The sequence below is a fragment of the Acanthaster planci genome, linkage group LG03, assembly GCF_054643075.1.
Source record: "Acanthaster planci isolate LZ-2023a linkage group LG03, COTS_SCS, whole genome shotgun sequence".
Taxonomy (NCBI): Eukaryota; Metazoa; Echinodermata; class Asteroidea; order Valvatida; family Acanthasteridae; genus Acanthaster; species Acanthaster planci.
This window is the reverse complement of record NC_141779.1, coordinates 10,823,427-10,837,699: the sequence shown is the minus strand read 5'-3', so window position 1 is coordinate 10,837,699 and position 14,273 is coordinate 10,823,427. Positions and strand designations below refer to the sequence as shown.

The window sequence follows — 14,273 nt, the reverse complement described above, 5'->3', positions numbered from 1 at the left end:
AGTGTAGGATTTTCATTACAGCTCATTAATGAAAAGTACTTGAGTTTCATTAATGAATCCTGAAAGTTTATTTTCCCTTTGTCTCAGTCACAAAAATAAGGGGGGCGCCCGGAGTGCTGCGCCGATTTGCATGCATGACTTGCCGCGCGGCAGTGGCCCGGGATAGGCTGCGCAGGTACATGTATGACATGGTGTTTAGTGAGTGATTTCATTCTTCAAATGTTGGCGTATGAGCTGCATGGGCATTTTCAGCGTGAAAATCAACGTATAAGCAGCATATATTCCGAAAATTATGGTATATTAAAAATATATCTCTATAAAAAGAAATATTGATGAACGGAACTCAAAAGCGAGCGAGGAGGTTTGTTTGAAACCCCTGAGCCCCCTAGCCTACAGGCCACGTTGGTGAGGGTGAAAGAATGATCAAATATAGTATGGGTCAAACTGGGAGTGGATTTTTTTCCATTCATCGACATGTGTATGAGGTCGGATTGAAGACTTTGTTTGATTTTGGTGTCAGAGAAGGGGATATGGTGGCTGACATTTGCTTTTTTGGTGCCTGACTTAGCTATTTTGCCAGCTTTTTCATCATCCGGATTACTGCAATGGCCACAGTGTTACCCTGATGTTGAATGTTAATGAAGATACATGTAGCTGGATGTCACAAACAATTTTATTCTGAGGTATGGGATTAGAAATACATGTACATGTAGCTTGTATGGTGAGACAATCACTAAAAACACAGCAATGAAGAAGTTTGACATTTTTCATCCATTGTACATGTAGGGCCTGGAGGAATGGAGGATGGCAAATAACTCAGCTTTGAACATAAAAAGTTTATGTACATGTAGATGTACTGGTATCACTGTTTTATCTAGAAATCTTAGAATACTTAACCCTAAAAGAGCAGGGTTATTTTGGCCCATGTCACAGTGAAGAGGAAGGGGGAAAGGGATTTCCTACCCAAGAAGTCAGCAGTGCCTTGCTCGATTTTGGAAAAACCTACCTGGCATGTAAAGACACTCCTTATCATTACAAATGCAAAGTTTGAACTCATTATATGCTTTTGTTGTTCTGGTCATATGAAGTTCAAGGCTTCATGCGTACCATACCAGCTATGGGTACCAGTACCAGCCTGCATACATTGAGTACCACAATGGAAAAAGTATACATTGTTGGCTGATCCGTCGCAGAAAAAAATCTGCGCTGTGCAAGAAAAACATACATACATATACCATTTTCACAATATTCATGTCAAAATGACCACAGAGAGTTACTCTGAAATCTCTTCAGGGGCTCAGCTCTTAAAAAATTAACTTGACCAATATACTGAAAGGAAAACAAATTGGAGGGGACAGATTCTGCCCCCTCCCACGGCCCATTTAAGGTGAAGTTGGGAAATGTGAAGACTGCATCTGTGTGGTTTGTCTCCTTATTAAGTAGTATTTAGGGCAGTTGTTTTGATCTGTACTATATGGCTTCAGTGGTTAAATACAAATCATTAAGAATCAGTGGTAAAGGGTTAGTGGAGTGTTATCACATTGAAGTTGGAGATGAAATCAGGAAGTGCACTGGAGAGCACCAGTTTAGAGTTTAAGAGCTTGATAATGAATGCTGTCCAGTGTGTGTGTCATTCATGTACATGTGATAGTAGAATCTGAATGAAAACTTCACATTCGTACTCAAGAATACATGTAGGTTTGATACACCAGTTCACTAGTAAATTCTAATTTGTGTGCAGACTATGCGCATGTAGATGGAAAATGGCAAGTGGAAGCGACAACCTTGTGTGGCCCATTGATAATGTACAGGGCCCAAATTTCAATGTCGTTTCTCTCAGCTTCTGTACCTTTTTTCACTCTTGTCTTTAGAAAACCCCCAAAATCATTATACCTTTTACTTTTGGTCTGAAAGGGTTTTATTCTAAATAACAAAAAACAAGTTTCGCTTCTCCCCTAGTGCATGATCGATGTCAAAAGAACTAGGGCTCCTTTATGACCAAGTCCAATTATATAAAATAGTTTTGTACTTCAGGGTGCTATGCATCACTTGTACTATGCAGAATCGCAGGTTAAATTGCAGGCTACAGTACCTTTAGACAGGGTTTAGATATTTTTTTAGATATGTGCATGTACCTGTAGGTGATCAACTGAGAATGCTGGATGGCACCCAAACATATCACACTTCTTGGTTTCACAGCTCATGCACACAGAACAGACCTCATGCTTTTTGAATGAACAACATTTTTCAAGTTTTATGTTGTTCTCCAAAATTCTCGCTCACACCAGAAAGTAATAGCCATAATGGTTTTAGAGGGTTTCCTGTAGGCAGAAGTAAAAACAAGTGCAGAAGCTGTGAAAAGGATGATGTTGAAATTTGTGCCCTTGTACATTTTCAATGGGCTGCTCAAGCTTGTTGCTTCCACTTGCCTTTTATATGCATGCGTACATAAATAAGAGTTTATTAGTGAATTAGTCTATTAAGACAGAGTTTAACTGAAATAGTACATGTATATTACAGTCAGTGCCATTGATGTTGATTGAATGGTTCATTAATTACATTAAAGTATCATTGTTATCATTTAGATTGTTTTCAGTGTCTGGTTACATGTAAGTATTGATGGAAGAGGGACTGTAATTTTCAGTTCTACTAATTTTGGCAAAGTTGTTGACCAGTGCCTTGTTCTTATCTTCATAAGTACACTGTACTAGAAATGATATCATTGCCATTGTAGTGTTAAACTGGATACTACCCCTTGTTTGGATAGGATCAATCCATTTGATCTTGTTTCTGATAACTTTTGTGTTAATCTTTGGATTATATTATCGCAAAATCTTTGCAATTCTTATTGTTTAGCAGCTTTAGTAGTTTTCATAGCAGTGGCACATACATGTACTTTTTTATAAATTGTAGTTTATTAATTGATATTCTAAGGTTTTTCAAAGCCTAGTTGTGTCTTTCCATTTGAACATGAAAGGCACTGTCCAGTATGATGGTTCCAATCAAGAGTGAAGTCAGCCTGTTTGCCATCTTTGCTTTCACCTAGTCAGAGGATGGGAACTACATGTACACTGTACGTGTGTATTCACACCAGAAGTGACGGCGGCTTTTTCAACCTTGCCCACCTGAGAGCAAAGACCAAACTGGAGGCAGTACTTCCCTGAAAACAGCTCTCTGCAGATGATGGAACATTAGTAGCACACACATACAAGAGGGACTACAGTGACTTTTGTTGCGCATGCTTGCAAGGAGTTTGGTCTTCTGATCAGTCTATAAAATACCAACATCATGGGGCAAGATGTCAACTCCATTCCCAACACCTAAATTGGTTACAACACGTGAGGGGTCATAGACAATTTCATCTGTATGTACCTGAACCTTAGTTCATCCATTTTGAGCAACCTCGCTCTAGACGCTGAGCTGAGCTCCTGTGCAGGCAGATCATAAACAGCTATGGCCCGCCTACCAAGAGGGTTTGGGACCACTCCATGCTTACCACCAATACCAAGATGCAGGTGTTCTGGGCCTGCATTCATAGCACTCTTCTTTACAGCAGCGAGGTGTGGACCTGTATGTAATACTCCTGTCAAGAATGCAGACTCAATGCTTTCTGAATCTCAGTCTGAGAAGGAAACTTGATATCACCCGGGCAGGACTGTGTGCCTAACAAGAAAGAGAAAAAGAGAGAAACCAGATGGAAGCAGGATGTCAGAGCAGTAACCCTGGCTGGCGAGCAACAGAGAGAGAGACCAGCTGGAAGCAGGCTGTCAGAGCAGTAACCCTGACTGGCGAGCAACAGAGAGAGACCAGCTGGAAGCAGACTGTCAGAGCAGTAACCCTGGCTGGTGAGCAACAGAGAGTGACCAGCTGGAAGCAGGCAGTCAGAGCAGTAACCCTGGCTGGCGAGCAACAGAGAGTGACCAGCTGGAAGCAGGCTGTCAAAGCAGTAACCCTGGCTGGCGAGCAACAGAGAGTGACCAGCTGGAAGCAGGCAGTCAGAGCAGTAACCCTGGCTGGCGAGCAACAGAGAGAGACCAGCTGGAAACAGGCAGTCAGAGCAGTAACCCTGGCTGGCGAGCAACAGAGAGTGACCAGCTGGAAGCAGGCTCTCAAAGCAGTAACCCTGGCTGGCGAGCAACAGAGGGAGGCCAGGTGGAAGAACAAGAGGAGACACAGACACCAGCAGTGCTTTAGCTCCTATGAACCCAGGCACAGGCTTCACTTGTAGAATTTGCAATAGAGCCTGCCTTTTGAGGATTGGCCAGTTCAGCCACAGCATGTGCTTCAAGTCAACCACTAATTGACCAACTCAGGCTACATTCAGACATTTTAAATTCACTTAAAATAGTGGTTACAGTACACCCGATTTGGTGTAACGTTTGCATTGAAATGATGTCTGGATGCTTTCCAAGTTACACCACCATCAGTTTTATTTCAGAGTTAAAAATGGGGATTTAATCCACATCAGAGGGAGGGTTTAGCATTGAACCAAAATGGTTTTTGCTGAAATGCATCCAGTATTAGCCAGCGCATTGACCTAGAGTTACGTAACAGCTTTTCTTTGGTTCGCTTTTGTTATAAACAATGAGGCATACAATGTAACCGAATGCTGAACGACCCGTGCAATGCTATCATCTTACAAAACTGCCATGACAACATAGAAAAAAGCGGTCACTCTTGCCCGCCTCTCCGTGTTGTATTAACTAGAACTGCCGCTGTAAACGGGAAAAAGCGACACATTTTGTTGTATTGCCCATCTAAGGATGCCTGAGACTGGTAATACATGTATGTCTGTAAGGCTGTAGACTGCTGATGAGCATTTTTCTAGGGCAACCGTCATTTGTTGCATCGCAATGATATATGAACAAGTGTCTCCCGATAGAGAACCATGTTGCAAACACAAACGCTCGTACCCGGGTGACAATCAGCATGTTTTTACAGTAAGTATATCATCGACCAGTCCAAACCTGCTTCAAGCACACGCCGGCCATGTGTGTATGTAAACAAACTTAAGTGGGATTAATTCAAATGAGTGGAAGTTTTTCATGACCCCGAGAAAAGGAGATAAACCATTTTGGGTTAAAGCTGCCAAACTAAAATGGTTCCAAAGGCTCGGTGAGTTTTAATTTTACGACCGCCATCTGTAGTGAATGACCATTTTAACTTTTACCGTTTTCACTAACACAGTGTCTGAACGTAGCCTCAGGTGCAGCTCCATTGTCTTCCGAGACTGACGGATGCCAACAAGTGTTTAGTGGTTAGGCAGTGATCTTTTCCACATGTGTCGTGCAGCACAATCCAATTTCTTGTTGGAGGCTATGCAAGGGGAAGCTGGAGTGCGGGAACTGTGTGATGTGCTAACCCTGGTGCCTTCTCCAGTATTGATACAAACCAGATTGTTATTGATGTCATCAATAATTTATCCGTTGTGGTCAAGTTTAGAGTTGCCACACAGGAGGTTAAGACAGTTGAAATCACGACCAACAATGTAAGGCTTGCTGGTACATGTACATTCAATGATCTGATTTGGAATTTCACAGAAGTGTTGGAACCTGTTTGTACTTGACAGCAACACCATACCGGGTACTTTGTCATGAAAGCACACCCACCACCACTTGTTAGTATTGTTTCTATCATGTCAATAGACATGACAACCATTTTTTTATCATCTTTTCGCCACATTTCTTGGATGTAAATAATATCTGGTTTAGTGGTCCAAGAATGGATCTATAGCTTTGTTAAATTCTTTGTAGTGGGCTATGAGAGATTGTGCATTCCATTGTAAAATAATTCAACCTGTGATAATTAGGTAAATATTCATGATGATGTGTTTGGATTGCCTTAGGGGAATGACTTGCATTTTGCTAGGTATACTACATGTACATGTATGTAGTTGCTTGTGTTCCCATCTTCATTTGGTGTGATTTCGGCATTTTCGGTTTTCCTTGCACCAGTTAGAGACTGCGATGCTATTCTATGTTTTTTATGTAGTCTAGATACCTCAGGTCTAGTTTGAAGGTGATCAGTTACAGATTTCTGCAGCTGTTCTCTGGTCATGTATCATTGATAGTATCTCAGATTTGCATTACTCTGGTGAAGTGAGTAGTTCTAAGATGTTTAGCTCACTACAGAGGCACTGGTGTCTGGGGTCTATTTGCGCAGCTGTCCTGTCTTCAGTTTGAGTAGTGGCATCCTTTTGTTGTTTGGCAGGTGTTGTGGTTTGGGATTATATCAAGCATATACGTTGTATGATACTCTGATGTTTTGTATTCCTCTTTCCTGTTAGATAGTTTTGCACCCACAGTGAGCCAATGCACTTTAAGTGTTGTTCCCCACAGTTGCAGCCTTTAACCTGATCTTTTTGTCAACATTTCTCATACAAATGGAATCTTCCACATCAGACACACCTCGTTGGACTGCATCAGTTACTGGCAATATGACCAAGTTGTTGGCAGTTGAAGTTTCATATTACAGGTGAAATGATGGGCTAACTCAAAAGTTTTCATATCCCAGTTGGAATGTGCTTCGTACCTTAGGGTGGGTACACCGAAGATTAGGCAGACAAAGACTTTTTACTAGTTGACTGTATGTTCTGCCCAACAGGGGTTTAACCTCTGAACTCTCAGTTTCTGGCAGGCTTCTGGTATTCCATTGGGATTCCAGTGACAACTGCCTTGCTTTGGGTTTTTGATTTAGCAAATTTGGCAGTTGAGGCCCATTGGTCATGTTGCCACATGGCTTTTAGATTTCTTGCCTGGGCCGGAGTATGACATCTAGCGGTAATACCCCTGTGGTCATTCTTGGACATGCTTCTCACAAAATTACCAATAAGGCTTTTCAGACCTTTGGCTATTTCTGATCGGATTAACTTTAGCAAGTTTGACATCAGGGAAGTTTGACATCAGGGAAATTGATGATGACTAGTGTACAGGTACATGTAGGTTACCTCTTGGTATTTTGGCTCCAGGTAAAGTGACATACATGTATATGTACAGGTAGGTTGGGAGTTTTGTGGAGGTCTGAGTCCATGTAGATATCACTGTATGATGTGTTTTTGTCATTTACGGCTTTTAATTTGAGATTGTGATTCATACTGAGCTTGACTGATCAATCTGTCTAGTGTTGATCATTGTAATTCAGAGGGTAATTAGGGGATATTGGTTGGTCCCATCAGGTCTCTGATTCCATTTCATCTTCCATTTTGAGCTTTGTTTAGTCCTAAATGGGCCTAGAAAATGGGAATATCAATATTATTAATACCACATGATTTTCAGATATCTTGCCAAAAGGATCAAAAGGAGAGGAAGGGTTGTCACTGGGTGAGGAAGGGTTGTCACTGGGTGACAGATTAAACATTTGTCATGCACTCTAGAGTATCCAGTGGTTATGTCTGATCATGGCGAGACCATATGTCATCTCCCAGAAGGATTCACTTCACCAGTCCCTGTAACTCACGTCAAAAGGTTTAACAATGTACATCTCTCACTGTTTTTTGATGCTGTTTTTTCAAAGTGGCACCCAATGGGATTATTTTTGTTTCTGCCTGACATGGGTTGTCTTTAAAAGTAGTGTACTAAGATACCGGGTACTGTCATTGTTGATACTGGGATTCCCAGAAAATTTGAACTTACTGCTGGGGATTTTCCATGCTGTGACTTGTACTAATAGCACTTTCCCTGAGAAAATTTAATTGTAAAGTACATAACGGCAATTTCCTTCAGGGTGACATCATATGCAGCAGTGTTTTTTGTCAAAGGTGCATATCATTACTAATTTTTGAGAATTGTTTTCTGAAAATTTCTGAGTACTGAATTATTGTTATCAGGTAATTGGTATAGAAACCTGAAAACTCCTTGTTGATGGGATTTTCAGGGGGTGTGGTACATGTAGTATTTCTGAAAATGTTGAGGCATACCAAAATTTGTAAGTAAAAAAAATAATATGATTTAAGTTTCAAAAAGGGTGTTTAAAATTTTTATTATTATTTGAATCAAATAAGTAGCCAACCCTGCTTTGTAGCATTCATGGATTTCACTTCTTGAAAAAGTAGTGGTCTGCTGGCCAACTGTGACAAGCTCAGTGACCCTCCTGATTCAAATTCAGTTCTGACCTGCTTACAGTATCTATGTAATATATGAAAGCAGGGAACACACACTGTTTGGACAATGTTTTTTTGTCCTGGTCTGTTGCATTGTTCAGGCCTTTAAAGAAAACATGCAGATGAGCTCTGGTAGTGAAATTTAAACATCTACATGTACACGTGTGTAAACTGAAGGTCAGAGAGCCTGTTCCATTTCATTTCCAGCAAACTTTCTCAAAAAGAAGTGACTTTTTATCATGGCATGTCAGTCTATTTTTTGGTGTGAAATTGATATGTCCAGTTGCCATCTGTAGCATGCATAAGAATAACAGGTTTTGAAATTAAAACCATAATACATGTATACTGGTACTTTGAGAATACATTAACAGATTACTTCCTTGTCTTTGCATTGAGTGGCACCGCCACTCACCAGCTACGAAAAACTCACCCTGATTTAAGGATGAGAAACATAGGTCTGCTTCATGCAATATAGCTACACCCCAGACAGCTCTTCCCTCGTGCAAAAGAACTACCCTTACAAACCAACAGCTTTAGAGATCGATAACAAATCTTCCAAAGGATCCTCAACATACCCGTCCTTCACCAACTCTGACTCCAACTCCGTGCCTTTTAAACAATCTGTCTGGCACTTCCGCTTGGGCAGCAGCAGTTGCTCACTAGGATTGGAGGCAGTGCAAGCCAAAACTCTTAATATCTGTTACAAACAGGGCTAAGGCCTCAAAAATAACTACCCTTATACTTGAATACGAGTGTGGCTTGTTATCAAGTTTAAATCAAGTTGAGAAATTTAGGACTGTCCGATTATTGAGATTGAGAAAATTTACACAATTGCGAATAGTAATAAATGGAGTTGACAGTGATATGGATTGATTGACCAGTAATGAAAAAAAGCTTATAGTGTGAGTGTGATAATTGCAAGAATAAAAGGTAAGTCATAAGATATGGCAGAGCCAATGGGCAAAGGGATAATTAAAGGATAAAAGGATAATTAAAGGATAGGCTAAAGGATAAAAGGGCCTGGTGCAACCTGCTCTCTCTACAGGGTTCAGCTGTGTAATTTCCAGACAATGAAACAATTCAGTATGTAATAGTCATTGAGTCCAAACATGAAACAGTCGTTATGCTTCATGCATGTGTACAAGTCAAGTTGCCAAACTTTCCACAAAACTTTCACGACAATGCGGCAAGTAAAATCAGTCCAAATGACGAATTTTTGAACTGACTTGGAGCCCACACTTGGCCCACACATACTACAACAAATGTGTCAATACGAATAGGCCATAGCTGTGCATAACAATAAATGAATGATAAAAGTTGCAAAACGTTTAGGACAAAAGCGCACTTACTTTCTGACAGAACAAACTCCTGCTAGAGAGAGGCAGATTGTCACGTATGCCACGGCGAAGTATGTCACGTAAGCATAGCGTACAAGAATATGTTTATGTCTGGTATGAACTAATGGACTAGAACCCATTGTAGCAGATTAATATTGATGAGGATGTGGTTAATTTATGACTATGACCATGAACAACTGCTGGGGCCACTTTACACAGAAAATACACGATTTAAATATTATGTCGGGACTATGTTGAACTACATGTAGAAGGAACACTCAAGGTTTGTGGTATGGAAACCTGAGAGAACCCTAGACTTGACAAAGTTTGACCACCACAGAAACATGAGAAATCTTGATATGAGCAAGTTCACTAAATTGCAAAAAACAGTGTATGCCAAAAGACACATTGTAACTGATCTCAAGGTCATAAGATGTGCCTCTTTGTTTGCATTATATCAGTAAGAATCTACGATTTCCTTCAGAACTGAAGCTAGGTACTGGCCTTTTCATTTCAATTGTTTAGAGAGCCATCGTTTAAGGCCTTCTAGAGTAAACTTTGCAAGTGAAAAGACCATGGAATCATCAATTCCGGCCATTTTGTGTGCCCAAAATATGGATGTTAACACCTTAATAACTGGTGCTAGGTAATTACATGTTTTACTTAAATGAATATAGATATATAATCAAAGGGGTCTGTGTTTATATGCTTTTTCCAAGACCCTAGCCCAACTGATATTTTACATGCCTTATATGTGAGTAAAATCTGAAACCCAGAGATCGCATCGAGCCCAGTGTCGTACGTATGCACACCGCTGTGGAAACCGTACACACATGGTTTGACTACTCACACATGAGAACGATGGCAACACATGCATGATCCGTTGGCTGCAGGCTTCTCCTGTTTTGTTTTAGTGGAACTTATGTGCAAAACAACTTAGAAAAGTTCACATTTTCTCAGTGGACTGAGATCCTTAAACAAAATGAAATTAGAAATAATAATGTTTGATTTGTCCACAGTTGCTAAAATTACAATACAAAATAACTTCATAAGGGGCATAATATATTTGCTTAAAACATGCCCCAGAGAGGCTTAGAATGCACCACAGAGCATCTAAACTTTAAACCCAATGCCGTAATGGCTTCGCGCTAACAGTTTCAGTTTTTTTCACAGTCCTCCAATCACATCCCTGCCAACATGAAGTGAATCTCGTATACCCTGTGTGCCCCCCGCATGGGTATTCTACATGCATCACTAACAATTCCAGTGTACATTCCTCCGCCCTTTCCACAGCTGTGCATTCCGCCCTTCATTCTTGAAGAAAACAAATATGTTCTAATTCCTACCCAGTCACTCAAACGAACATTTTTACTTTCTTTGGTATATACATGTAGTACATGTATATTCATCATGAATGGGTGTTTTATTGTGATGACTTTGATGAAGTTTTATATTTGGAAATAACTGGGTTTTCCCTTAATAAACTTCCTGACTGAAATGTTGGGTTTCTGGAGCAGTAAGGAGATACCAGTATAATAGCCTTTTGGTGGAATACAGGGTACATGTACATGTGTGTGGAAATCATCCACAATCAGTTGCTTAAAGTTGTTTTTCTTTTGTTGCTTTTCAGGACTACAATGAAAAAGCATCTATGCTTGTCTACTGACACCATTGTGCTGTCTTGGGAGGGAGCCGGCAGATAGACCACGCCCAGCCATTCCACTTTGTCACTCATCTGGTGGTCACAAAAGGACAGCATTCAGGTTGACGGGGTGTACTGATGAACGGTTGACTGATGGAGCAGGAAATTTATTAAGGCAGTAAAGGGGTGAGTTTCTATCAGGCCATTTTCGTCATGTCTCGGGAAAGTATTATGTCACTGTAATACATGCATGCATACGTGTGCACAGTGATACTTATTTGTTGCATACTCACTGCATTCCAATTCACATCATGTACATGTACTTATATCTGATTAAAGAGAAGCCAAATGAAGGTATTTTGAATTTTAAAAATATTCAACTATTTTTCAACTTTATATTTACCACTTTTCAAATCCTGACCCTAAATACCTGTTTGCATGTACATGTATGACTGTGGATGTCAAATTTCATTTCATATTGGTTAGTTTCAGGTTTCATGTTAGAATAACAATATCTAATGTCAGTGTTTTTTCTTGAAAACTCAAAATTGTAACCGTACTTCAAGGAGAAATGCAGCGAAAGGGTACATTGGAGTATCAATGTACAATTACATGTACTCGTATGTACATGTACCTTGAGTTGTGTGTATGGCACTTTCTATTGGCTGAAGAGGAAAGGGCAAACACTGAACTTTTTTTTGTCTTCTTTTTTTGGCATGCTGTCTTAGCAGTTATTTTGATACCATCTGCTGTTTTTTTAGCTTCCAATGATGACATCATAATCATATCTTCATTGTTCCTACTCTTGTGGCTTCTGTACAGTTGCAGTGAAGCCCGCACATAGGCGTTTAAGTATATTTCATTCATTTGTTTTTCATTTTGTTTCATGCTCAACTAACCTTCTCTCATACCTCTTCGGCATGTCGGCATGGAAGGTCTTGACTGTACCGTCGCAAAGATCTATACTGTAATCAACGTTTCCGACTTTGGCTAGTACAGGGAAAGGACCTATAACCATAGGAATAGTTTGTTGTTGGTCAGTGTGTAGGAGTAGTATTACGAGGTCACCGCCATTGAAATTTTGGGCTCGACTTTTAGTAGTGTTTGTTCATATCTACCAGCGTTTGCAAATTCTGCTGTGTGATTTCACACTTCTTTTCTAGACGCTCGCAGAGATTGAGAACATGTTGGTGTATAGTTTTAACTTTGGGACTTTCAACCTTACCCGTCCAAAGTTTGCGTAAGATACATGTAGCTATCAGACTATGGACTGTGCGACTGTAAAGTACATCGAAGGGTGCAAATTTCAAGCTTGAGTGAGGGGTTTCATGATATGCAAACAGGAGAGATCCAAGATAGCAATCCCAATTGCACAGCTTTTCTGCGCGAAGCCGTTTCAACATTAGTTTAAGTACACCGTTCATGCGTTCAACCAAACGGTTGCAAGAAGGATGTAATGGAGTAGTGGTCATCTGTTTAATCAACAAGAGCCTACTCGTTTCTTTCATGAGATCTGATGTAAACTGTCATTCCTGATCGGAAAGAATTTCAGTTAGGAAGCTGACTCGTGTGAATACATCGATCATGGCATCTACATGTACATGTACTTCCCTGGTAGTTTCAATATTACTGGTAGGTAGAGCAACGGCTTCTGGATGCCACGTAATCAATCAGGGTCAATATGAAATGATGGCCTCTGTCAGATTTGGGGTGAAGGGGGCCTGTAATGTCCACAGCCACACGTTTAAATGACATATCTATAAGAGGCATATCTCCCAGTGGTACATGTACCTTGGTCACTTTGCCTTTGGAATCGTCCATTGACATATGTCATAGGAACGACAATATCGGGTGCTATCCGCCTGACACCCTGAATTCACTCATAACCTTATCACATGTTTTCCGTGCTCCTTGGTGTCCACCCAGGATGGTTTCAGGAGCTACTTTAATTACATTGACTCAGTATTTACATGTAATAGGAACTACAAGTTGAGCACACGCGTCTCCATATTGGAGAGTGGGGGATTCGAACTTCCTATACAACACACCGTCAAGCCAGTAGAAAGTGGAAGTTGATCTGTATTTGTTGCGTTTCTGATTGCCCTTCTCTGCAAGTTCTCGTATATGGGCCAATGAGGGATCATTAGCTAGTTCGCTCATAATTTCAGATTTCGAGATGACTGGAATACTTTCAGGTACCTTAAGTTTCCTTTATGGTTTATCCTGCACAGCTCGTTGTGCACGCGTCATTACTGCACATGACATAGTATCAATGCTCCTCTCCAAATTGAGTGTTTGATGAGACACCGCATTGCTAGAGAAGGTCAAGATTATTCGGTGATCTGACACCTGTTATGTTACCTAATATGATGTAGTACACTGGTTGTCTCATGCAAAGCAAGTCAGTCCAGCCAATGAAATAGGGCGAGTTTAATTTGATTCTTGCGACTGAGGATACACAAACAGTTCCATCGACAAGAATAGACAACTTTTCGGCACCAGTGAGTTTTCCATCGGGAACAAGGTCAGGGTTTATGACTACTGAGCTACAGCTGCTGTCGCATAGAACTTTACATTTTATGTCATTAACCCAATCGGTCGTAGAACAAGCCAAGTTTTTACATGTCTTGCTCATTACGGGGAGTCCGTATCTGCACATCAATGTGGCGTAACCGTCATGCGTACAGCATTCACTGAGCGAGGTGAAATCAGTCAAGGTGTATATATAAGCTACAGTTTCCGTTGCACTAGTTGGACCACTTTCTCTAGATTTCGTGGCTTTCTGTGTGTTTTGCCCCATGTCACATTTAGCCTCAAAAAGGCCAGTAATTGCTGAAGCTGCCACGTTACAGCGACTTTCTCAATTTCTTTAAACTTACTGCAGCAGTTACACGCTATGTGACCCGGTTTGCTACATACAAAACATGTACGGGATGATACATCTCATGGTGTGTTGCCGTTGGTGATAGGTTTCAATGATTTGGCAAACAGCGCACTATGCATCTGCTTCTGATCTACATATAGGAACTACCTACATGTATTTGAATATTGGCCATACTGTTTGCTGTTCCTAATAAAAGGAGCAAAGCTGCTATCAGCATCCGTATACTGCTCTACAAATTGGACCATTTCCATAACATTAGCCGGTTTATGCTCTTATAGGAAAAGAGCTACATGTAAATGGTCACTGCATCAA

At 40.6% G+C, this 14,273-nt stretch overlaps 1 protein-coding gene across 5 annotated transcripts in view; it reads left to right on the top strand.

Annotated features, from left to right (window-relative positions):
* LOC147799636 (uncharacterized) overlaps nt 1-14,273 on the top strand; it is a 73,588-nt gene that overhangs the window by 34,644 nt on the left and 24,671 nt on the right. For 4 of the 5 annotated variants that reach the window (XM_087134132.1, XM_087134129.1, XM_087134131.1 and 1 more), the window contains one exon: nt 11,066-11,263. The exons of the other annotated variant lie outside the window; for it this stretch is intronic. The gene's annotated coding sequence lies outside the window, so the exon portion shown is untranslated. The remainder of the gene's footprint in view (nt 1-11,065; nt 11,264-14,273) is intronic. 5 annotated transcript variants of the gene reach the window in all.